The sequence below is a fragment of the Petaurus breviceps genome, unplaced genomic scaffold (assembly GCF_028583685.1).
Source record: "Petaurus breviceps papuanus isolate PSGF00001 unplaced genomic scaffold, PetGlider_PUasm1.0 90784, whole genome shotgun sequence".
NCBI lineage: Eukaryota > Metazoa > Chordata > Mammalia > Diprotodontia > Petauridae > Petaurus > Petaurus breviceps.
Window position 1 is genome coordinate 4,769,801 of NW_027187345.1, and position 26,691 is coordinate 4,796,491.

Below are 26,691 nucleotides of genomic sequence, written 5' to 3' on the forward strand. Positions count from 1 at the left end.
AGATTCTTTAGCAATTCTCTCAGTTACCTCTTTTTAAAAAACATTCTATTATTAATTTTTATATTTATTTCTCAACTCATTAAATACAAAGTAGACTAGGACTACAAATACAAAGGAAAAAATGATTAGACATGAAACTACAAGATTCTGTTATATACAAAGGGACTTTCTTTTGAACTGTAGAATACAATCAAACTATGGTTTTAATATTATTCTGATTGGCATTTTTTCTGGCACAACCTTCTGTTCTTTTTCTCTTTAAAAAAAAAAGAGACCTCAGGGGTAGAGCCAAGATGGCAGAATAGAAGCATAAACTTGGCATGAGCTCCTGCTCTAATCACTTCCAATACATGTAAAAAAAATGACTACACAAACTTTAGAGCTACAGAACCCACAAAGAGACAGAGAGAAACAAATCTCCTGCTGAATGCAGCTTGGCAGGCAGACAGGAAGGGTCTATCACACTGAGCTGGGAGCCAAGCACAGTCCTTCATGAGACACGAGGTTATGGCCCCAGGGTAGCCCGACCAGCAGTGGCCAGAGCAGACTTCAGGAGAGTAAATCACCAGTAGCTATGGTGGTTTACAGACTTCTCAACCCATAAACACAAAAGACAAAATAAAAGGTCTGTGTGGAACTCTGTTGGAACACAGGGGGGGGGGGGGGATGAAGAGTGTGGTCTGGCCCCTGCCCCCAGGGTGAGAAGTGGTGAAGGTCCAACATCTATACCACATGACTGCTTCAGGAGCTCCTGGCCTTCAGATCATATGAGGACCAAACAACCATTCAGAAGCTAATTGGTTTTGCTTTAACCTGCTTGGATCTGGATCATAGTCTTGGGTGGTGGTCCTGGGGTGTGTGGCCAGTGAGCCAGAGCTTGTGGGGGCTGTAGAGAGGGCACCCTACTAATAGTTCCAGCAGCTGCAAAAAACTCCAGTGATTTGGGACAAAGCTCTCTCCTTTCTGGAAGCAGAGTTCTACTGTAGCAAAGAGCTCAAAAGTCAAGTAATTGGCTGGCAATATGAGCAAGCAGAGGAAGCGCAAACAGACCATAGAATCCTTTTTTGGGGATAAAAAGGATCAAGGCATGGAGCAGGAGGTAGACAGCCAAGTCAGAACTCCTGTATCAGAAGCCTCCAAGAAAAATATGAACTGATTACAGGCCATGGAGGAGCTCAAGAAGGATTTTAAAAATCAAGTTAGAGAAGTGGAGGAAAAATTGGGAAGAGAAATGAGAATGATGCAAGAAAATCATGAAAAGTGCATCAACAGCATGCTAAAAGAGACACCAAAATACACTGAAGAAAATAGCACCTTAAAAAATAGACTAACAGTGGAGAGGCCCAGACGACAAGGGGGCAGCGCACAGAGGGCCGGATGAGGCCTGGTCAATGTGGCTGCAAGTTGATCCACCAGCCACAAAGGCTGTTCCTAGGCCTATCACTGCAGAGCTGGGATCTGACAGACCTGGGTAAGAGACAATGAAGGGCCCGTGACAGAGGGAGCAGCTACTCCCGAGACTACCAACCCACAGCCTTGAAATTTAAAAAGCACCAATCTGAACTTCCAGGGACCAGGATGGCAGAGTGAACCCAGCTGCTCCAATCACCCCCTCTGCCCCTAAAATCACAGTAGTTATTGCCCCAGAGCAAAATTTTAAACAATAAGGCTCAGGAACCCTAGAGGAAGGGTGTGACTAAGGCCCTGCCTCAAAATGGATAAAAACAGACTGCAAAGACAACAACTCTAGAATCCTATTATTGTGAGCAGGAGGAACCAAATTCAGAAGGAGACAGGATTGAATCCACACCCACAGCTGAAGCCTTAACAGGGAATATGAACTGGTCTCAAGCACAAAAAGCATTCTTAGATGAGCTCAAAAAGAACTTTGAAAAACAAAATTAGAGAGGTTGGAGAAAAAAATGAATAATTCTTTTAAAATCAAAATTGCAAAATTAGAAAAACGTTACAATGAAGAAAATAGCTCCTTAAAAAGAAAAAATGTATGAATTAAAAATGAAATGTGACATATGGAAAAGGAGCTTCAAAAACTAAATGAAGAAAATTATTAACTAAAAATTATAATCAACCAAACTGAAGCTATGAGGCACCAAAAATCAGTCAAACAAAACATCAAGAATGAAAAATTAGAAAAAGAGGTAAAACATCTCAATGGAAAAATAACTGACCTGGATAACATATCCAGGAGAGATAATCTGAGAGTTATTGGTCTACCAGAAAATCATGATGAAAAAATGAGCCTGGACAACATCTATCGAGCTTATCGAGGAAAACTACCCTGAGGTCCTAGAACCAGAGGATAAAATAAAATCAAGAGAATCCACTGGTCACCTCCTGAAAGAGATCCCAAATTGAAAAGTCCATGAAATTTTGAAGCCAAATTCCAGAACTATCAGGTAAAGGAGAAAATACTACAAGCAACCAGAAAGAAACAATTTAAATATCATGGAACCACAGTGAGGATTGCACAGGATCTGGCAGCTTCTACATTGAATGACTGGAGAAGCTAGAGTATGATTTTTAGCAAGGCAAAGAGCTGAGGTTACAACCAAGGATCACCTATCCAGGGAAACTTAACATAATCTTCCAGGCAAGGAGATGGTCATTCAATGATATAAGGGACTTTCAGACCTTCCTAATGAAAAAGCCAGAGCTCAATGAAAAATTCAACCTCCAATTACAAGACTCGAGAGAGACATAGAAAGGTAAATATGGGGGAAAAAACACACATACAAACACACACACACATAAATTGTTATTTAATAAGAGCAAACTGTTTACATCCCTATATGGGAAGTTGATAGTTTTTAATATTGAGAATTTTATACTTATGGTGATATCTAAAAGGGATATAGATAGAGGGTGTGGCTATAAATTACACAAAATGATGATAAACAAATCTTATTAAGGGCTGCAAAGGGACTGCAATGGAAGAAGATGCAAGAATTAAGCAGAAAAGGCTAAATTATGCCACACAAAGACGCATAAAAATATTATAGTAGAGGGAAAGAAGGAAGGGAGATGAACAATATATGAGCTTTTCCCTCATTGGTTCTGGTGTAAGGAGGGAATAACATAAATCAGTTAAGTATAGGACTCCATTGAGAGGAGACATAAAACTTATCATAATAGGGGGAAAGAGGGGAGGGAAAGGAGCATTGCATGAGATCTATTCTTGTCAATCATGGTTTGAGAAAGAAATAACATACTACATTAAGTATAAAAATCTATCCTACCCTACAGGCAATAGGAGGAGATGGGCTAAGAAAAGGGGGAGGGTTAGAAGGGAGGGAAGAAGTAGTAAGGGGGAAGGATAAGAAAAGGGAGGGGGGCTGATAAGAAGGGAATACTGAGGTGGGGGGGGGTGGTCAAAAGGAAAGCCCTTAAGGAGGGTAAGGGAAAAATAAAAGCATAAATGGGAGGGAATAGGATGAAGGGAAAGATACAGATAGTAATCATAACTGTGAATGTGAATGTGAATCTCCCATAAAATGGAGGTGGATAGTAGAATGGATTAAAAACCATAATCCCACAATATACTGTTTACAAGAAACACATTTGTAACAGGGGGATACACACAAGGTAAAGGTAAAAGGTTAGAGTAAAATATGTCATACCACAGCTAAAGTAAAAAAAAGAAAGCAGGGGTAGCTATCCTTATCTCAGACAAAGCAAAAGCAAAAATAGATCTAATTAAAAGACATAGGGAAGGAAACTATATCCTGCTAAAAGGTGTAGCAGCAAGCACCCCAGTGTCAGCAGGGTGGCTGCTCACACAGGTTCTTGGATCTGCTTTGTTAAAGGAAGCAACTCAAAATGGGTTAACAAGCTTACTTTAATCAGTCAGACACATATCGTTTACCTTGTTCAGGGGAAAAGGTCAGCACCCCGAACTTCAAAGTACACAGACAGAATTATCAAGACAGAAACAGATCTAGTAGACAGATTTCAAACTGTCCAACCATTACATCCATACCCAGTCAACATCTGGGTTTTTCAAAGCCAGGGGGCCCCTGGACAACGGCTTCCCAGAATACAGATCAAATCACAGAGCACTTCTCAAAGTGAGCCCCCAAAACAAAGCCTCACATCAGGGTTTATATAGCCTTCTCCTGGCTCAGAGAATGTAACAACCTTATTGACCCACTGGCCAATCAAAAAGTATCTACTGAAAAACAAGCCTCCCACCCCAGGCTTCAGGTGCACTTTAGCCTAGGGGCAGGGAAGATCTTCCAAATTTGCATTCCCATTACAAAAGGCACAATTGAAAATTAAGCAATATTGGTGGAGTGAAGATGGTGGAATAGAAACAAGATCTCTGCATGGCTCCTGCTTCCACCTTCCCCAATCCATGTAAAGGGGTCACTGAACAAACTTCGGAGCTACAGAACCCACAAAATGACACAGAGAAGCTAACCCCCGGCTGAGAAGAGCCCGACAGACTGGCAGGAATAGGCCAGCACAGCACTCTGAGAGCCGAGGCCAGCCACACATGAGCAGAGGTTTTAGCCCTAGGGGGGGGCCTAACCAGCCACAGGCTGGAAGGACTCCAGATCAACAGCAGCTGTGGCCGTCTCCAGAATTATCAACACATAGATGCTAAGGACAAAGTGAGAGGACAGTGCAGTGTGGACTTTGGGACCCAGTAGTTGGGAGTACCATAGCTTTTGCCCCTAGGGCAAGAAGCCACTGAGTGCTGCAGTGCAACCACGTGGCAGTTTCAGCTTCTGGGCTGCAGAGTGCAGGGGGACCAAGCGACCAATCTGAGGGGTAATCACTCTTGCTTTAACCTGCTTGAATACAGATTGCAGTATAGGGTGGTGGTCCTGGGGTGTGTGACCAGCTTGCCATAGTGTGTGGAGGCTTCAGAGAGGGTACCCAACTAATACCTCCGGCAACTGAGAAAACCCCAGCATTTGGGACAAAAGCTCCCCTGTCTGGTGGCAGAGTCCTACTGTGGCAAAAAGCCCAGGGGTCAAGTGACTGAGTGGAAACATGACCAGGCAAAGGAAGCAAAGCAAACAGAAGAAGCCAACATTAGACTCCTATTTTGGGGACAAAATGGATCAAAGCATGGAACAGGAGGAAGACAGTGAAATCAGAGCTCCTAAACCAAAAGCTTCAAAGGAAAATACAAGCTGGTTACAGGCCATAGAAGACCTTAAGAAGCAGACAAGAGAAGTGTAGGAAAAATTGGGAAGAGAAATGAGAACAATGCAAGAAAATTAAAAATGAGAGTAAACAGCCTGACTGAGGAAAATAATACATTAAAAAATGGACTACCTCAAATGGCAAAGAGGCTCAAAAAGTCAATGAGGACAAAAATGCCTTAAAAAGCCAAATTTACCAGATGGAAAAAGAATCTCAAAAGCTCACTAAGAAGAATCATTGCTTCACAATTAGATTGAAGCAAATGGAAGCTAATGACTTTATGAAAAATCCAGATGCTGTTTAACAGATCCAAACAAATGAAAGAATACAAGGCAATGTGAAATATCTCATGGAAAAAACCACTGACCTGGAAAATAGATCCAGAAGAGATAATTTTAAAATTATTGGACTACCTGAAAACCATGACCAAAGAAAGAACCTAGAAATCATCCTCCAAGAAATTCTCAAGACAAACTGCCCTGATGTTTTAGAACCAGAGGGCAAAATAGAGGTTAAAAGAATTCACCAAACACCCCCTGAAAAAGATCCCAAAAAGAAAACTCCTAGGAATATTATAGCCATGTTTCAAAATACTCAGATCAAGGAGAGAATATTAAAAGCAGCAAGGAAGGAACAATTTTAATATTGTGGAAACACAATCAGGATAACTCAGGATGTGGCAGGTTCTACACTAAGGGAACGAAGGGTTTGGAATATGATATTCCAGAGGGCAAAGGAGCTGGGATTAAAACCAAGAAGCACCTACCCAGCAAAACTGTGTATCATGTTTCAGGGGAAAATATGGTCATTCAGTGGAATAGAGGACTTTCAAGTATTCTTGCTGAAAAAACCAAAGTTGAATAGAAAATTTGACCTTCAGATACAAGAAGCAAGAGAAGCATGAAAAGGTAAACAGGGAAAAGAAATCATAAGCAACTTATCAAAGTTGAACTATTAACATTCCTACATGGAAAAAATGATGTTTGTAACTGATAAAACTTTTCTCAGTATGAAAATAGTTGAAGGGGATAGAAATATATAAATATGAATGTGTATGAATACATATGTGAATGTGTATATATATGTTTTCAAGTATACATAGATAGAGGGCACAGGACCAAGTTATTAGGAAGGGGTGATATTTAAAAGGTGAAATCAAGAGGGGAGAGAGGAATATAATGAGAGGAGATGGAGAGAGACAGAATGGGGTAAGCTATCTCATATAAAGAGGCAAGGGAAAATGGTTATAATGGAGGGGAAGAATAGGAAGGCAAAAGGGAATGGATCAACCTTATTCCCATTAAATTTGGCTTGGGGAGGGAATGAAATACACATGGAATAAATAGGGTATCTCACCCTACAGGAGAGTAGGGGGGAAGGGGAAGAGAGGAGGTATGATGGAGGGCAGGCTGGGGGGGTAGGGAAGTTGGAAAGCACCCACTTTGGAAAAGGGACAGGATCAAAGTAGATAATAGAACAAGTGGGAGGTGGGATAGGAGGGAGGGAAATATAGTTAGTCTTTTACAATATATCTACTATGGTCATGTGTTGCATTAGCTACACATGTACAACCTATACTTAACTGCTTATCTTCCCAGTAAGGGTGGGTGACAAGGGAGGAAGGAAATGAATCTGGAATTCAAAGTTTTAAAATCAAATGTTTAATATATACTATTATAAATACTATTATTATATGTGTAATTGGGAAATAAGATATACAAGCACTGGGCATAGAGATCCACCATGCCCTACTGGAAAAGTCGAAGGGATTATTGGAGAAGATATGGGAGAGAGAAGATTGGAGGAGGGGATATCCTGTGGGACTTCTATTTTGGGGCAGTGGGTAGGGGGAAAACGGGGAGAAAATTTGCAACTTAAAATCTGGCAGAAATCAATGATGTAAATCAGAAGTTAATAAAACATTTGAAAAAAAAGAAAGAAAATTAAGCAATATCATTACTAAACATTTATGCACCACGTGGTACAGCATCCACATTCCTAAAGGAGCCTTTAAGGGTTTTAGTGGAACAAATAGATTGCAAAACTATACTAGTGGGGGACCTCAATCTCCACCTCTCTGAGCTTAATAAATCTAACCTCAAAATAAACAAAAAAGAAGTTTATGAGGTTGTGATAGTAATGGAATATAAAGATTCCCCTGTATTGGCTTGGTTTTCAAATTGATTGTATTAAAACCCAGAGCTTGTTAATCCCACCTGTGGGATGGACTTGTTGATGTGAAAAGAAAGTCCTGAACTGGGAGGAGCTGGTGACGTAGATTTGGAGAGACAAGAGAGAAGCAGAAGAACTTTTTGGAAGCAGCACCTCGTGGAGGCAGAGAGACACTGAGAGAATTGCTGGGAGCCACTTTGAATTGCCCTGGACTTTTGAGACCTGCCCCTTGAGCTGCCAAGGACTGAGGAGACATGGCTGGTTTGCTGGTACTTTGTCTGTCTGTTTTGATGTTGTTTTGCCAGATTTGTCCACTGGTGAAAGACAGTCCTTTTGTTGAAGAAGTCCTGGAACCTGGCTTTTGGTTAAGAAGCCCTGAGACTGTCCTGCAGACAGAGAGTGAATACTGTCCACTGGTGAAGGACAGTGCTGTTGTTGCAGGGGTCTGGAGACTGTCCTGCAGACAGAATGAATACTGTCCACTGGTGAAGGACAGTGCTGTTGTTGTAGGGGTCTGGGAACCTTTCTGTTGGTTCAGAAGCCCTGAAGAAGGATTTTCTTGTTGTATGTTTACAGAAATCCTGGGAGAGGGTTTTGCTAATGTTTTCAGGGATTCTAGGACTGTTCTACAGACAGGATGAATTAATGAAGGGACTGGCAATGTATCTTGTGGCCTTGCTAAGCCTTGTCTCCCCAGGAACTAAGATTGTTGAGAACTTGCCTCATGTCAAGATGAAGAAAAGACCTCCATTTGGGTATTAAGTGCTGTGCTTAAACTTGATGTAACTCTGGGGTAGATTCAATTGTGATCCAGGGGTGGGGAACTTTTGACCTTTTTGTGTTCTATGGTTGAACAAATGAATGTACTTTACTTATGTTTGGAAACTAATCTCCATTTGAGAAGAGGGGCTTTGTGGTGAACTAAATGAAGGTATAGCCTAGGGGTGGAGTAGTATTTAGAACGGACTTTGTAATTGATTGAATGATTGGAAGGTCCTGGGGTGGGGTAGTACTTGGAGATTATTTAATCACACTTAGTAAATGCTGTATTTTGAATGATGTCATGTTTTGACCTTCTCTGTTCTTGGTTTGTCACTGAATAAAATGGAGAGCACCTATGCTGGTATTTTGAACCTTGGGAAGTTGCCTTTTCTTGGCATTATATTACAGAGGTAAATAGAATATTAGAGAAGATAGATATGGTAGACCTCTGGAGAAAATTGTGTGGCGATAAAAAAGAATATACCTTCTTCTCACCATACACAGAACATACACAAAAATTGACCATGTAGTATGGCATAAAAACCTCACAATTCAATGCATAAAGGCAGAAATATTAAATGCATCTTTCTGAGATCATGATGCAATAAAAATTATATGTAATAAAGGGCCGTGGAAGGATGACTAAAAACTAATTTGAAATTAAATATCTTAATCCTAAAGAATGAGTGGGTCAAACAAGAAATTATAGAAACAATAAATACCTTCATTCAAGAGAATGACAATAATGAGACAACATACCAAAACTTGTGGGATGCAGCAAAAGCAGTTCTTAGGGGAAGTTTTATATCCCTGAATGCATACATAAATAAAATAGAGGTCAATAAAATGTCCATGCAACTGAAAAAGCTAGAAAAAGAACAAATTGAAAATCCCCAATTAAATACTAAATTTAAAAAATTGAAAACCAAAGGAGAGACTAATAAAATTTCATTTAAGAAAACTATTGAATTAATAAATAAAACTAAGAACTGATTTTATGAAAAATCAATAAAATGGATAGACCCTTAGTCAATATGATAAAGCAAAGAAAGAAGAAAACCAAATTATGAGTATCAAAACTGAAAAGGGTGAATCTACCTCCACTGAAGAGGAAATTGAAACAATAATTAGGAATTATTTCGCCCAGTTGTATACACATAAATTTGACAATTTTAGTGAAATAGATAAATATTTATAAAAATATAAGTTGCCCAGACTAACTGAAGAGGAAGTGAAATACTTAACCCCATCTCAGAAAAAGAAATTGAACAAGCCATCAATGAACTCCCTAGGAAAACCTCTCCAGAGCCCGATGATTTTACTAGTGGATTCTACAAAACATTTAAAGAAAAATTGACTCTAATACTCTTACAAACTATTTAGGAAAATTAGTGGAGTCCTACCAAATTCTTTTTATGACACAAATATGGTACTGATACCTAAATTGGGAAGAGACAAAGCAGAGAAAAAATATTACAGACCAATTTCCCTTATGAATATAGATGCAAAAATTCTAAATAAAATATTAGCAACAAGACTACAGCAACTTACATGACAATAATACACTTTGATCAGGTAGGATTTATTCCAGGAATGCAAGGGTGGTTCAATATCAGGAAAAAGATCAGCATAATTGATCACATCAACAAGAAAATTAGCAGAAACCATATGATTATCTCAATAGATGCAGAAAAGGCTTTTGAAAAAATACAGCACCAATTCCTATTAAAAACACTAGAAAGTATAGGAATAAATGGAGTCTTCCTTCAAAAAATAAGTAGGATTTATCTAAAACCATCAGCACGTACTATATGTAATGGGGATAAACTAGAAGCATTTCCAAAAAGAAGAGAGGTGAAACAAGGATGTCCACTATCACCCCTCTTATTCAATTTGGTACTAGAAATGTTAGCTCTAGCAATAAGAGAAGAAAAAGAAATTGAAGGAATCAAATTAGTCAAAGAAGAGACTAAGCTTATCACTCTTTGCCGAGGATATGATGATATACTTAGAGAATCAAGTAAAAAACTATTTGAGATAATAAATAAACTTGGCAAAGTTGCAGGATATAAAATAAACCCACATAAGTCCTTGGCATTCCTATACATCTCTAATGAAACCCAACAACAGGAGATAGAAAGAGAAATCCCATTTAAAGTTACTGTAGACATCATAAAATATTTGGGAATCTACCTGCCAAAAAAAACCCCAGGACTTATATGAACACAATTACAAAACACTTTTCACACAAGTAAAGTCAGATCTAAATAATTGGAAAAAATATCAATTACTCATCGCTGAGTACAGCTAATATAATAAAAATGACAACTGTACCTAAATTAAATTACATATTTAGTGCCATACCAATCAATCTACCAAAAATTACTTTGTAGAGCTAGAAAAAATAATAGCAAAATTCATTTGGAAGGATAAAAGTTCCAGAACATCAAGACAGTTAATGAAAAGATATGCTAGGGAAGGTGGCCTAGCCATACCAGATTTTAATCTGTATTATAATGCAGCAGCTATCAAAAGTACTTGGTACTGGCTGAAGATTAGAGTAGTGGATCAATAGAATAAATTGGGTACACTAGACTCAGCAGCCTATGGCTATAGTAATCTACTGTTTGATAAGCCCAAAAACCCCAGTTTTGAGGATAAAATCACACTATTTGACAAAAATTGCTGGGAAAAACTAGAACATATTATAGCAGAAATTGGGCATAGAGCAATATCTAACACCATATACAAAAATAAAGTCAAAATGGGTGCATGATCTAGGTATAAATGCTGATACTGTAAACAATCTGGGAAAGCAAGGGATAGTTTACCTGTCAGGTAAGGAGAGGGGATGACTTCATGATGAAACAAGAGTTAAAGAGCAGTACAAAATGCAAAATGGATAATTTTGATTACATGAAATTAAAAAGCTTCTGTACAAATAAAGCCAATTTTATCAAGATTAAGAGGAAAGTGGAAAATTGGGAAATAATTTTTACAACCAATGTCTCTGATAAAGGCCTCATTTCTAAAATAAATAAAGGATTGATTAGAATCTATAAGAATATAAGCTACTCCCCAAAGGATAAATGGTCAAAGGATATGAACAGGCAATTCTCAGAAGATCAAATTAAAGATATCTGTAAGCATATGAAAAAATGTTCTAAATCACTATTGATTAGAGAAATGCAACTCAAAACAACTCTGAGGTACCACATCTCACTGGCCAGATTGGCTAAGATGACAAAACAGGAAAATGATGGATGCTGGAGAGGATGTGGAAAAACTGGCACACATTCATTGTTGGTAGAGTTGTGAACTGATCCAGCCATTCTGGAGAGCAATCTGCAACTATGCCTGGAGGGCTATAAATAAGTGCATACCCTTTGACCCAGCAATACCACTTCTAGGGTTATATCCCAAGGAGATCAGAGAAGTGGGAGGAGGACCCATATGTACAAAAATATTTATAGCACCTCTTTTTGTGGTGGAAAATATTTGGAAATCAAAGGGATGCCATCAATTGGGGAATGGCTGATCAAGTTGTGGTATATGAATGTAATGGAATACTACTGTGCTATAAGAAATGAGGAGCAGACAGACTTCATAATAACCTGGAGAGACTTATATAAACTGATGTTGAGCGAAAAGAGCTGAACCCAGAGAAATCTGTACACAATCACAGACACAATGTATGTGTGATGACTAAATTCAATAGACTGAGCTCCTCTCAGTAATGAAAGGCTATATGACAGCTCCAAAAGATTCATGATTAAAAGAGATATCCACATCCAGAGAAAGAGATGTGGAATCAGAATGCAGATTGAAACAAACTACTTGCTTTGTTTCTCTTTCTTCTGTTTTGTTTCCTCTTTCCTACTGATGATTCCATCAGTTATAATCCTTCTTTACAACCTGACTAATGGTTAATGTGAAGATATTTGTAGATCCTATATTCAAGTGCATCTCACAATGAGGGGGGGGGGGAGAAGACAAGTGAGGGGGAGAAAAGTTGAAACTCAAGGGACTGTGGAAATGAATGGTGTAAAGTAGAAGTAAATGAACAAATATGCTTTTTTTTTAAATAGACTAACTCAAATGCAAAAGAGGCTCCAAAAGCCAGTGAGGAGAAGAATGCCTTAAAAAGCCAAATTTGCCTGATGGAAAAGAAATTTTGAAAACTCACTGAAGAGAATAACTCCTTCAAAGTTAGATTGGAGCAACTGGAAGCTAATGACTTTATGAGAAATCAAGGTATTATAAAATAGATCCAAACAAATGAAAAAAATAGAAGGCAATGTGAAATATCTCATTGGAAAAACCACTGACCTGGAAATAGATACAGGAGAGATAATATTTTTTTTAAAAAGACCTAAATAATTCTCTTTTCTTTCTATATTTTCACTATCTTATCCCTTTTCAACCCTTACCTTTCCATCAAATAAATTGAAATGAAAGAGGGGAAAACAGTCTTTCTAACAAATATAGTTAAGAAAAAAATTTCCTTATTGGCTGTGTCAGAAAATAACTATCATTCTGCATTTTGAGTCCATCACCTTTCTATCAAGAGGTGGATAGCAAGCTTTATCATAAGTTATTTGGAATAATAGCTGTCCATTGCATAGATTAGATTGCTAAACAGTTTTGATGATGTTTTTCTTCATAATGTTGTTAGTATATAAAGTTTTCCTTTTTCTGCTCACTTCACTCTGAATCAGTTGATACAAGTTTTCCTAGATTTCTTTGAAACTTCCCATTTTTCTTATAGTGAAAAATATTCCACTAACTTTATTTACTATAATTTGGTTGTCATACCCTAAATAATGGGTACCTTTATGGTGTTTAGTTCTTTACTACAAAATGAGATGCTCTAAACATCTTGATATAAGGTTCTTTTGCCTAAATCTTTGAGCTCTTTCAGGGATAGGTACAATACAGTTTAGTAACTTTTGAAAGAGATCCAAATTGTTTTCTAGAGTAGCTAGATTAATTCATTGTTCCACAGATAGTACATAAGTATGCCAGTTTCCCTCTATTCCCTCCCCAAAGAGTAATTTTCCTTTGTCATCTTTGCCAGTCTGATGAGTGTGATGTGGTACACCAACGATATATTCATTTGCATTTCTCTAATTATTAATAATTTGGAGCATTTTTTCATATTGTTACTAATGCTTGCATTTCTTCCCTTGAAGATTGTCTTTTTATATCCTTTGATGACTTATCTGTTGGGAAATGGATCCTGTTCTTATAAATCTGAATTATTTCCTAATATATCTTGGATATGAACCCTTTATCAGAGAAATTTTCTAAAAGATTTTCCCCAACTACCTTTCTAACTTCTAATTTTATCTGTATTGTTTTTACTTATACAAAAACTTTTTAAGTTTTATGTAATCTAATTTTTTAAATCTTTTGTTATCATCTCTATCCCTTATTTGATCATGAACTTTTCCTGCTTCTATAGATTTGAAAGATAATTTCTTAAATCTCTAATGTGTTTATGATATCACTTTTTATATCTAAGTCATAAAACTATTTGTAGCTTATATTGGTGTACAATGTGAAATGTTGGTCTTTACCTAATTTTTGCCAGACTTCTTTCCCATTTTCCCAGCAGTTTTTGTCAAATAGTGAGTTTTTACACAAAGAGAAGTCTTTGGATTTATCAATACTATATTTGTGTTCATTATCTGGAGTATATCATTTCCTTAATCTGTTTGAGTGACTGATCTCTCTTTTTTTAAACCAGTACCAAATTATTTTAATGATTACTGCCTTGTACTAGAGTTTGAGATCTTATACAGGTAAACTACAATTCTTCCTACTTCTATTTTATTATTACCTTTCAGATTCTTGATCTTTTGTTCTTACAGATTAATTTCATTATTATTTTTTAGTTCTATATAATAATTCTTTAGTGGTTTGATATGACACTAAATAAATAACTAATTTCAGGTAATATCATTTTGATTATATTGGCATAACCTGTTAAGCAATTAAAATTTCTTCAGTTTCTCAAATCTGTCTTGATTTATATAAAAAGTGATGCTTTCCTATAATTACCATTAGTGTCTTAGTAGATAGCCTCTTAAGCATTATATATATTTTTCAATAATTTTAAATGAAATATCTATCTTTCAAGTGCACTTCTTATAACCATACTATTAGATTTTGCTTTCTAATACATTTTGCTATATTTTTCCATATTGGGGCTGAGCTCACCCCATTTATGTTCACAGTTATGACTATTAATTATGGATTTACTTCCCTACTGCCCTCTTGTACTTTTTCCTACCTTTTCCCACTTTCCCTTCTTTACAATGAAGAAGAGTGAGAGAACTTTGAATAACATTTTGATCTGTAAATTACATGTTTCTGCTCCTTTATCTCTTTTTGTCTCCTTTCCCAGCCCCCAATGACAGCTTTTTACTCTTTCTCTCCTTCATTTTTTTTTATTTTTGGAGGGCAATTGGGGTTAAGTGACTTGCCCAAGGTCACACAGCTATTTTTTGTGTTAAGTTTCTGAGGCTGTATCTGAACCCAGGTCCTCCTGACTCCAGGGCCAGTGCTGTATTCACTGCACCACCTAGCCACCCTCTCTCCTTCTTTTTAATCCTCACTCCATGTTCACTTCTCCATCTGTGATGGAGTTTGTATCACTGTTTATTCATTCCCTAGACTTTTGTTGGATTTGGACTTGTTCATGGTTTAAACTATGTCCCATACTCCTGGATAGTGTGAGTAGGCCCTATTTGATCCTGAGTTTGGTGGCAAAAGCTAGGACCTGGCCTCAGTAGAAATTTTCTGACCTTGATTCTCTGATGTAATCAAGCCCAGGCTCTCTATTTTTTGGTCAAGTGCAGGCTTCCTGGATGTAGTTCTGGCCCCCATCCTCAGCCACAGATGGGGTATTCTCTTACCACTCTGGGTACTGTTCTGGCCAGTTTTCTGCCATGGATATGGATAAGACCCATTCCTGCTTTTGGTACTTAGCTATTTTGTACTATACTTTCAGCCTACCTTAGCTTACCTTCACTCCATACTTCAGAATTCTAGCAGGTTGTGTTTCCATCCTGTGCTTAACAGAGGAGTTTATAGATTATTCTCTTTGGTGTTGCTTCTATTGCATTTTCAGAACTTGACTAGGGTATTTGTGCCCAGAATAATGCTTGGAATATAGTAGGTATTTATAAATATTTGCCACTTGATGACTGAATTAAACAAATATTTATTAGATGTGTGTAGACCCTGTGTTAGACTGTGCAGAGTTCATTCTAGATGTTAATGAAAATAACAATAAAGATAACTTAAATTTACTTAATACTTTAACATTTAGAAAGTAATTGCCTCAAAACAACCCTACAACATATACAGGACATCTATTAGTTTATTATTGATATTGTTATCATTTTTATTGTTGTTATTATAAGAAGCTGAGACTCAAAGAGGTTAAGTATATTTCTCATGGTTACACTGCCATTATTCATCCTTTGTTTTCAAAGAGGATCAGAGACATCATGAGAGTGGTGTCTTGACTTGCTCATGAGCTGGATTTAAATGAGTCAGCATTGCACAAAGTCATCAGCCTCACTCTCTCTTCCAGAATCCATCAACATCCAATGGCAGGACAAAAGTCAAAATAACTGGTCATGTCCCAGGGTTCAATGGATGATCTTGATATTTTCAATGTCTGACCAAGCTCTAAGTGCTCCACCAGTGTCTGTTTCTTCCACCTTCATGGCCCTTTGCTTTTATCAGCTCATTCTACTGGGTCTTCATATGCTTAGGTAGTCTTCCCCCCTCACTCCTCAATGGTTTTGGTTTTGAGGCCTGTTATTATGTTTATCCTGGTTTAGCTCATCTACCAAGACAGTTTTACAAAGATGAGGTCACAGGTGAGAGCCGGGTGAAGGTAGACATCAAAGGTGGATAAGCAGCCCTGAAAAGGGTTGAGCAAGCCCTCACACCAGAGGTATTAATCCTCCCTGAATACCCCATATACCCCATTATACCACATATTCTGGTGACTAATTAATATGTATCAGAGCACAGACTCAAATTCAGACCTTCTGTACCTTGGTGCCCTCAAAAGTAAAGAAGAGAATACCTGCTTCCTTAGAGCTTACAACCTCATAAGGAGTTAATATGGCACATGTATAAAGAACTATAACTCAAAATAGAACATTGTAAGTCCAAATGAGTAAAAAGATAAAACACTTTGTGAGAGCTGAGCATAGCAATATGATTTCTGATGTGGAGGATCAGGTCAGGATTCATGGATTTAGTGGCATCAGATCTGGACCTTAAAGAACGGGAATAAGTGAAGGAAGAACTTCTCACTGAATTTCTTCCTTTGAAGATTGTTTTTCTTATATCTTTTGACCACTTATCTATGGGAAAATGGAACCTGTTCTTATGAATCTGAATTAGTTCCTACTATATCTTGAATATTAACCCTTTATCGGAGAAATTTGCTGAAAGATTTTTTTCCCAGCTACCCTTCTGACTTCTAGTTTCATATTCATTGCTTTTCTATGTACAAAAACCTTGAAGGTTTTTTTTTTGTAATAAGTGAAGGAAAAAATATCTCAGGCATAAGGAATAGACTCTGCAAAGACATAGAGGTGAGAAATATAAGATGGGTCTGGGGGTAGGCTCCTGAAAACCTTGTTTGGAGTCTTTCTTCATCAATCAGATAAGGGTTCACTTCACCTAAAGTTTATAAATAGTAAATATCAATTAAATTTTGCATTTATGGTTGCACATTAATTTCTGTGAATATAATATCTCTTATACTTTGGTATATACAAAAAATATCTAAGATTATAAACCCACATAAATATGGAGTATTGAAATGGAAATAACTTTGCACATAACCACATACATTTGTGTGTATAATAAATGTTTTTGATTGTTAACAACATTTTACATGTCCATTTGATGGGTTTGATTTTCAGTTAAATTTACATTTCTATTCCACTTTAGTTGATGGTTTTCATCACAAAGAAACATTGGTAACTTACTAGCAGTCAGTGATGAATAAGAAAAATTTCAGTTCACATTTTAGTAGGGCCATTTTCATCATTGCTTACAGAAATGGTATGGGGACTTGGCAAACTCAATTACAGTACAGTATCACCTCTCAGCATACAAGGTGGCAATAACAACTCAAATTCTTTATCTTTATAGCACTATAGTATATGTGTGAAATGAGTCATCCTGTGATCTCAGTCCTATTCAATCCCATCCAACAAACCTTTATTAAGAAACTTTGCTTGTTTATAGTGACACAAAAGCAAAATGGAAGAGTCTAATGTCAAGGATTGTATTTCTATATTCTCCTGAGACAATATAAAGATAAGTATTTAGATAAAATATAAAGATTTAAATATATACATAGGAAATAGTGTAGGACAATGGAAAGTAAAGTTTAGGAGTCAGAGGCCTTGGTTCAAATTCAGATGCTTACTACATGTGTGGCTTTAGTCAAATCATTTTACACACACACACACTGTTGGTCTCACTTAAAATGAGGGTTAGGACTTGATAGTCTAACATTCCTTTGAGTCCAAGATCTATTATTCTATCCACTTTGGGTAATTACTTAGCCTCTCTGAGCCTTAGTTTACTTAATTGAAAAAAAAGAAAGGATAGAATTATAAGGTCTCTCAGTTTCCTTTCAACTCTAGAACTGTGAATATTTGAGGAAGAAAAAGAGAAAACTAAGAATTAAAGAGGAAAGGGAAAATTTCTAGTAAAATACAGTACCTGAGATGATAAAGGAAATGTAGGGCTGTAAAAGTCAAAGATGACAAAAGAATGAATTCCAGGAATGAAAATCATCTATACAAATATTAGGAGGCAAAAGATGGGGTATAGAGTTTAAGGAAAAACAAGTAGAACAGTTTGACTGAAATGTAACATCTGGAAAGGGGATTAAATAGTCAATGAGTCAAAAAATACAGGGTGGAGGCAGATTATGAGGTGGTTTTAGTACCAAACTAAGGAGTTAGTGTTTTGTTCTATGGGCAAAAGGGGGCCACCCCTCTAAATTAGGGGGAAAACAATGTCAATTTTGTACTTAAAGGAAGGGTTTTTTGAAAGATATTTAGAAAATTGACTGGAAAGGGGAGATCCCTCCCCTAAAAATGTGGAATACAAATGGAATGCTAAAGAAATTGCCCAGGACAGAGATAATTAGAGCCATGTGAATGGAGAAAAGAGTTAGGATTCAAAATATGTTATAGAAGTATAATTAGGCAACAGACGCTGGGATGACGATGAGGATGAGGGAAGACTGGGGGAAATCTTCCAACTTCATAGACACATCTATAGGAAATAGTTTTTGTAGCCTAATTTGATGAAACATACAACCAAATAAATTAAAGATGTGATTTATCTCTTGAATATTGATTAGAGGTTTTCATGTGCAAGACACTGTACTAAGTGGTGTGGAAAAATACAAGAAAAGACTTGTCCCATGCTATGGAAATGAGTAGGGAAGATAACTCATGTTATATATGTTACTATAATACAAGGCAAAATGTGCTATGAGTGATAAAGGAAGTACAAACCAAATGCTAAAGGAGTTGAGAGAAGTATGTCATTTCTAGATGATAATTCTTTATGTAAATGTAAGGCCAGAAGTTCATCCTCATCTCAAATAATGTAATTAGAGAAGACACAGATATAGAGAATGAATGAATCAATCACATGCTGGGTATAAAAAAAAAGGCTTCAATTAGTTTGAAAGACTCCTAGGGACTCTGGGCTAATGGATGAAGACAAAGAGACAGACATAGGAATAGTAGGGGAAAAAGCATCCAGTTCATAATAGACCAACACATGTCAAAGGCAAAAAGAAAGTCTCCTGAGGAAACACAATTGAGATATATAGAGGTGGAATTTGCCTAGGTTATGTTCTTGTAAATTTCAAATGGTCATAAGGCTTGGAGGTCCAATAGGCATCAAGGAAAGGCAACTTTAGGATACTGCAAGGAGCTGACACTTGTAGCCTGCCAGAAAGGTACTCACTCTTTTTTTATTCCGAACTTAAGAAATAAAACAAGCTTTTCCTTAACAGTAGAATAAGAAAAAAAAATTGTACGTGAAACTGTAAATCTATTGTGTACAACTTGCTATTACTTTTAAATATAACTTTTTTCCCCTTTCTTCTTCCCTGCCCTGGAGATGTCTACCACTACACACACACACACACACACACACACACACACACACACACACACAAACACATACACACACAAGTATGTGTGTGAAATCATTCTATACATACTTCTATTTATCAGTTTTTTCTTTCCTTGGATATGTATGTTATCTTCCTTGATATGTCCTTTGTATTATTGTAATATTTGTAGAATTGTAGTGTTATAGAATTTCATGAAGGAAGAATAGGACATCGAGTAACCCAGAGCTATGAGTCTGTCATTTGTCTATGTGCATACTCTATAAGTGTGCCTCCTTATCATTGTACTATAAATATCAGCCACTCTCCCCGGGGACTTTTGTGTAGGAGAAGAATCCCAGTTTCTTAGTTGAAAGGGATTGTTTCTGTTACAACAGTACATGCTATACCAGTTTAGTAAATAATCTTTTTTAAAAAAATCTAATTAAGATTGGCGAGAATTGATGAGAAGCATAGTGTGGATGTTCAGTAGAGACTGTATTAGAAACCTAAACTCTCAGAATTTTTCCTAGAACCTTGAGCAAAGTAGTAGTAGCTGCCCTCTGGGAGAAAGTTAAGGGAATAACTTCATCAAGGGTCTATACAACTATACAGATGATCTTTTATTCATGTTTTTTTTCTTTTGGTCTGCTTCTTCTTTCATAACATGACTAATATGGAAATATGTTTTACATGATTGCACACATATGGCCTATATCAAATTACTGTTTTAGGGAGGTAGGAGGGAGAAAAATTTGAAACAAAAAAATTTAAATGATTGTTAAAAAATTGTCTTTATATGTATTTGGAAAAAAATTAAAAAGCAATAATAATAAAAAGTAGAAAATATATTGTTATGGTATGGGAACTATTTCCACAAAGGCAGATGTTAAATATGTGGTAAACTGGAATATCTCTCAAAAGTCCAAATATTCCTTTCTAATGGCTACATCATAAATGTTTTTGATGGTTCGCTAGAGTTATGAGTCTATGTATATGTGTGTGAATTCTGATAGGAACTTTCCTTACAATTTATGGTTTTAGAGTCACAAAGAATACTGAGAAGCTAAGTAATTTGCCCTAGTGACTATGTGAAAGGAGAAATCTGAACCCAGGTTTTTCAGGATTCAATGCTGGCTCTCTATCCACTATTCCATGCTGTCTTTCTCACATCTATCAATCTATCTCCACCAATAGATACAGACATGTCTATAGATGTGCACGTATAGATATATAGATTTGCATACATGCATATATAAATATGTACAAAGGCATATGCATATATTTATGTATATGCATACGTGCATGTATATATGCATACATGTATATATGTGAAAATATACACATGAATATGAAAATAGACATATAGTTTGGTGCAATTTTATTCTCTTGGTTGCCTTTTCATTTTTTTCTAATAGGTCCAATTTTGAAAATACTTCTTTTATTTTCTCTGCCTTAGCTACTTAAGAATCAATTCCTAAATATCATAAGCTGTATCACTTCTACAACAGACTCCCTCCGTTTATATTTGGGCCAGTTCATTAGCTTTTTCCATATTTTTCTCTTCAAAATATTCTCATTCTTAAAACCAGGAAACTGGATTGCTTGATTTTTTTTTTTTAATAAATCGTAGGATCACAGGAATGATGGGTTTAGTTTAATGCACAGTTTTACATGACTTTGAAGACTTGACAAGATATACTTTCTGCCTTTATTTCAGGTATTCAAATTTTTTTCCTCCTGAAAATTCTGTAAAGCAAGAATTTTAAGTGTGATTATTTCCATTCACATCTTATTTTCAAAGATGTCTACAAGATCACTAACAGATCATTTCTAACCAACAGGACAATAATAGAAGACCTTATTCTGGATTTGTGTATGTGTTTATCCCACATAAATACATCCCCACTATATACAACAATTAAACATTCCTAACCATTTCTGCTCTATATCTCCAGACTTTATTTTTTTTTTTTGAGATTTAAATAGATAATTGAGGCCTCAGGAAATTATGCCTAGAATTCTTGAGTGATTAGAGAAAAAATAGAATGTTTATCATCATCATCATTATTTTCTTGAAGGGTGCTTAATTTGCCACTTCACTTTGTACATACAGGTTTTACCTTATGTCCTGTTTTCTCTCAGCTTGTTGAAAGAGTAGGCAGAGTTGGCAATAATGAGCCTCTGCAAAAGAGACAGTCAAATTACAGAAGTCTCTTCACTGAAATTGCTTGTGCAGCTTTCAGCCTGCCTTTTGAAGATGTTTACAAGAAGCCAAAATGTCTCGTTACACTGTGGGTATCAATCTGTTCCATCTCGACTGAATTTAACTGTTACTTGGCCACTTCTGACCTTTATTTAGGGACTTTTAAATGCTTGCTCCTCTCTTAATTTCCGCGCAAATAAGCAGTAATGTCTTGGCTTGATTGGGAGGATGAAGGAAATAAAGTCATTACAATGTCCCAAACAACTCTATTTCAATTTCCTCTCTGTGAAAAGCAAAGTTTGCTTAAATAGGACACATTGTCCAACATTCTACATGCCTTTTCTATATACCACAGTTTTGAAATGGTCCTAAATGGTCATAGTGATTTCAACAACCACAGTTCAATTGTTCAAGGCATATGAAGACAAACAATTAAATATTAAGCTCCTTTGTGATAGGGACTTTGTCTTTTTTCATTTTTTGTTTTTTTTTCATTTCAATATGTATTTATTGTCTATGAGGTGTATAGCAATGTGCTTAGGACTGAGGATTTAAAGACCAAACAAAGCACTTATCCATAGCACTTATCATAGTTCCATGCACATAGTAGGTGCTCAATGAATGTGCTCATTTGACTTTATCAATTATTTTTTATTATATGTGTGTGCTGTGATGGAATAGTAAGTAGAAGATAATTGGGATGAATAACTTCACATGAATTCAAGAGTGAAAGTTATATATTCAGATAACTCTAGATTGAAGAAAACAAAAGATAGAGTAGTATTTGTAGCCTTGGTAGAATTTTGGGTGAGGAAGACAGGCAGGAGGGAGAGAAATAAGGCAGGGTCAGGAAGGGAAGCCAAGTCCAGTCTTATATTGTTCTTCCTTGATAGCTTTTTGTCATCTGCCTTGCTTCTCTGTACAGACTCTGGTCCTCCTAAAACCATGACGCAGGTGTTTTAATGCACCCAGCTGTGGAACCATGGCTATGGGGCAATGCTGTTCTGAATGGCAAATTAGTCAAAGAAAAATTTTAAAATATGGTCCATTACATATCATCAGCCTTATACCCCAAACTATATTTTCATCTTCTGACAATCCATTCTGTACTTGATTTGAGTGAATCAAAAATTGAGAGAAGGGTCCTAAGGGGGTAGTGATCTGGAAGTCTACCATCTACTTGTTTAATCTTGGGAAAGTCACTTAACACTTCTGGGTCCAGTTTCATCATCTATAAAATGAGAGTTCAACTAGATGGAATGTAAGGGCCCTCTCAGCTCTAGCATTTGATTTAGGCTGAATGTGGTGGCAACTATGTCCTCATAATCCACCATTAAAATGTAAGTTACTTAAGGGAAAATTCTGCTTTATTTTTATCTAAGTACCTCCAGCTACCTAGGAAATCATAATGTTTACTTAATTAATGTTTTTAGTCAAATTAAATCAAGGATTATTTTCCCAAAAGTAGTTTCTACTGATTGCACCTGATCAGACCCCATTCCAGTGCCTTGGAGGGGCCAAGAATCCTAAAAAAAAAAGAAGAGAAGCTGGAGATCTATAGGAAATGCAATGGTTTGGGGAAAATATATGCCATGATTTGGAGGGTAAAGTTTTGATTAAGTGAACATTAGTTATATCATATGTGGATAACATGCAGATTAATGGCAATCAACTTTTCCCCTCTTCAAAGACTATTAGTAACTACAGTATCATTTGATATGTCCCAAGAGTATTAGTTACTCATCTCTAGGCCAGAGAAATGAATTACAGATTTCAAGTTATGAATTGATTGTTTTCCTGTATTTGACAGGAATCAGGAATTCAACTCAGGAATTCAATTCTCTAATTCCAAACTCAGGGTTCTTACCTCTCAACAAAAGGTTTCAGGAACAACAGAAACCATTGGTTTCTTTTCCTCCACTTTATCACAGGCCCTTCTAAAGATCATTTAACATTTCAACAATAAAGTTTCCTCCTTTAATTTCCTTGCAAGCACTTCTAAGATACCTACAATGTGCCAACCATTACGTTAGTCACTTGGTCTTAAATGTCTGAATAATACAGGAATCTTAAAATAGAACTACTTATGTTCAAGTCCTAATATACCATGAGAAGTAAACCTTCCATCCTCAATGTAGGAGACAGGCAGAATGAAACACAGGGAACTTGGAGGTGGTGGGGAACATTTCTCATTCCAGCTCATTCTTTGCAATAGAACTTCATTACTCAGTTTTAACTATTGTGAATTTCCAGTAGATAGTCAAATTTTTCTTTCAAATATAAGAACAAAAATGATTAGTACAATCAAATATAAAAAGGAGAAATTATCTTCTGGTTTGTATTATTAAACTTTCTATTACTTTCTTCTATCATCACTTATAATAAGAAGTTAGGTATCCTACCTTGAGGGGTAGAATCAGCATATTGTCTTGCTGTGATTTCCACTCTCTACTAATTCAAGGTCAAGAATCTCAGGGGGGATGAAAAGGGGAAAATGAGAATAAGAAAAAAAGTCATCAAAATTACTAGTTACTGATTTTAAAAAATAGAAAAGTAGATCGATAGAACACACTAGGTAGGTAAGGATGATCAGAAAAAAAAAAAGAATTCAATGTTCCATCATCTGAGAACACGAATTGATTAGAACTATCGATTTTAACAGAAGTGTTGTGAAAAAATTATGTAGCAGAAAAATGACATTTTTGGAGTCACAGGATCTGGGTTCAAATCTTGATTGTCATTTACTACTTGTGTGACCTTGTATAAATCATTTAACTTCTCTGGATCTCAGTTGTGTCTTCAGTACAACATGAAGATTGCACTAGATGCCTTCAAAGTTTCCTTGCAGCTTGAAATCTAGGATTCTATGAAATTAAGGTTATACCAGCATCTTAGAACATATACCACAATAAACTCAAAATGGATATGAGAGATGAATATAGAAGGACCAGAATTTAGGAATACCAGAAAGGATCAAGTAAATATATTTGTCAACTGACATTCTGGTCTTTCTGATGTTAAAGTCTCAAGAGAAAGAAAGGGAAAAATATGTATGTGTGTGTGTGTGTGTGTGTATACACATACACTTATCTATGCATATCTATATATGTGTATTACATATGCAATAAGTTAATATAAATATATGTATATAAATGTAATATATGTGTAATTATTTTAAGTGTAATTTTTCTAAATGCACAAAATTGGAAGCTTTTGCATGAATAAAATTACTGTTACTAGGAAAATAAGTGAAACAACTGATTTGGTAAAAACAACAACAGTTTTAAATCAAACATCTCTCTAATTGCTAAATGTCTGCTATTCAGGCTATTTAGGGAACTAATTCAAGTATACAAAATTTCAGGAGCCACTGCCTAAAGGATATCAACAGCAGTTCACAAAGAAGAATCATATTTTTGCTGTTCTTTATATCTCCAGAGTTTAGTACAGTGCCTGGCACATAGTAAGTGGTTAATAAATGTTGTTGATGATGATACTAATGATGAATAATGATATGAAACATTGTTCCAAATTACTAATAATAATATAAATAGTGAAAATCTGCAGTGTAAAAAAATGTGAATCTCAATCTGAAGTTGCTTCTTACCCAGAAAATTGGTTAAGCTGAAAACATATCAGAATATGCAAAATTAAAAGAGTGGGGTGACGGCAGGAGGACCTCTCTGAAACACAAAAATGGAACTGTGATCTCATTTATCCGTGAGTTCCATCCAGCAATGTGGATAGCTGCCTATATTGTGTGACTTCTGTCTCTCTTTTCTTTTCAAGTCTACCACAGGGGGTGTGCCCAATGTTGTAGACATTAAGAAGGTACCAAAGGAGCATTCTGCCTACCCACATGTCATCTCTTGCTTTCAGTACTTCACCAGAATATCTTCTCTTTCTATCATAGTTCTTTAAAGACATCCTTTACTCCTATTTCCTTTGGAGTTTCCCATTGCTTATGTGTTAAAACCTGCTTGAGCCCACCCTGTGCCTGCAATTGTGATGTGTATTTGAAGATCCACCCTGCCACTTAACAAGCCTAAGGGAATTTGAAGATCTTGCCTGATATGAAGATTTTTGCTGCCCCCTAATAGGTCAAATGTAATCACATGGAGCCTGTGGTGGGAAGAGTTTGCTTAAGGCTGGAGCATAGCCCACAGGAAGCTGGGAATCAGAACAGTTAGAGATAAAGGGAGGAGAGGATGCACCCACGGAGACAGCTAGGTTTTTGAGTGTTTGTTTGCCTCCTGCTATGACAACTAGGCTTGTGAGTTAAAGGATGGTGTGGCTTCCTGCTGTGTTATGGTTTATTACCTTCTTTGTTGCTATGATGGATTCAGTTTCCTGGTGTTGGGATTTGGCTTTCTGGTGTGTGAATAAATGAATAAATGTCTTGCTTCTGTCTTCTACATGGAAAGTTTGTTATTTTGTGACTGAGAACTATGCTGTCATATTCATAGTCCCATCAGTGCTGTGAATATTGTGTTGGTGCTACAGTGCCTTTTCAGTGCCTTCTATGTGATGCTCATCTTTATCTCCTCAGAGTCAGTGGTGATCCAGATCTATCAGTAAAATATCTGTATTTAAAAGATGAAACTTAGCTGTTATGGTAAGCTTGGGTCAGGACCTGTGCTTTGGGATTTCTAAAGGCAATCTAGATTCCTCTTTTCTTCCTTGTTATTCATGGCTCTAATTAATTGTATATTTGTATTATCTATTTCATATATACATGCTATTGGCAAAGTTTTATGTGCTATCCATTAGGCTCATTTTGAAAATGGAACAGCAGACATCATCTCCTCAATCTTTTTTATAGGGATTTACAGGCCAAACTACCTTGAGCATTTGCAATACCATTCAGTTTATTTATTTAATTTTTTTGGAGGGGGGAAGGCAGGGCAATTGGGGTTGACTTGTTCAAGGTCACATAGTTAGTAAGTGTTAAGTGTCTGAGGTCACATTTGATCTGAGGTCCTTCTGACTCCAGGGCCAGGTCTTTATTCACTGTGCCACCTAGCTGTCCCAATACCACTCAGTTTAATGAAATCAACCCGCCATCTTCAAACAGGGATGTCTGCAGGATCACACCATCCATAAGGAATTCTCTCTTTGGTTTAGACGTTGATCATAAAATATTTTGTAGAGCATACATCCCCCTGTTTTATCCATGACATAATGTTGATTTTCAAAG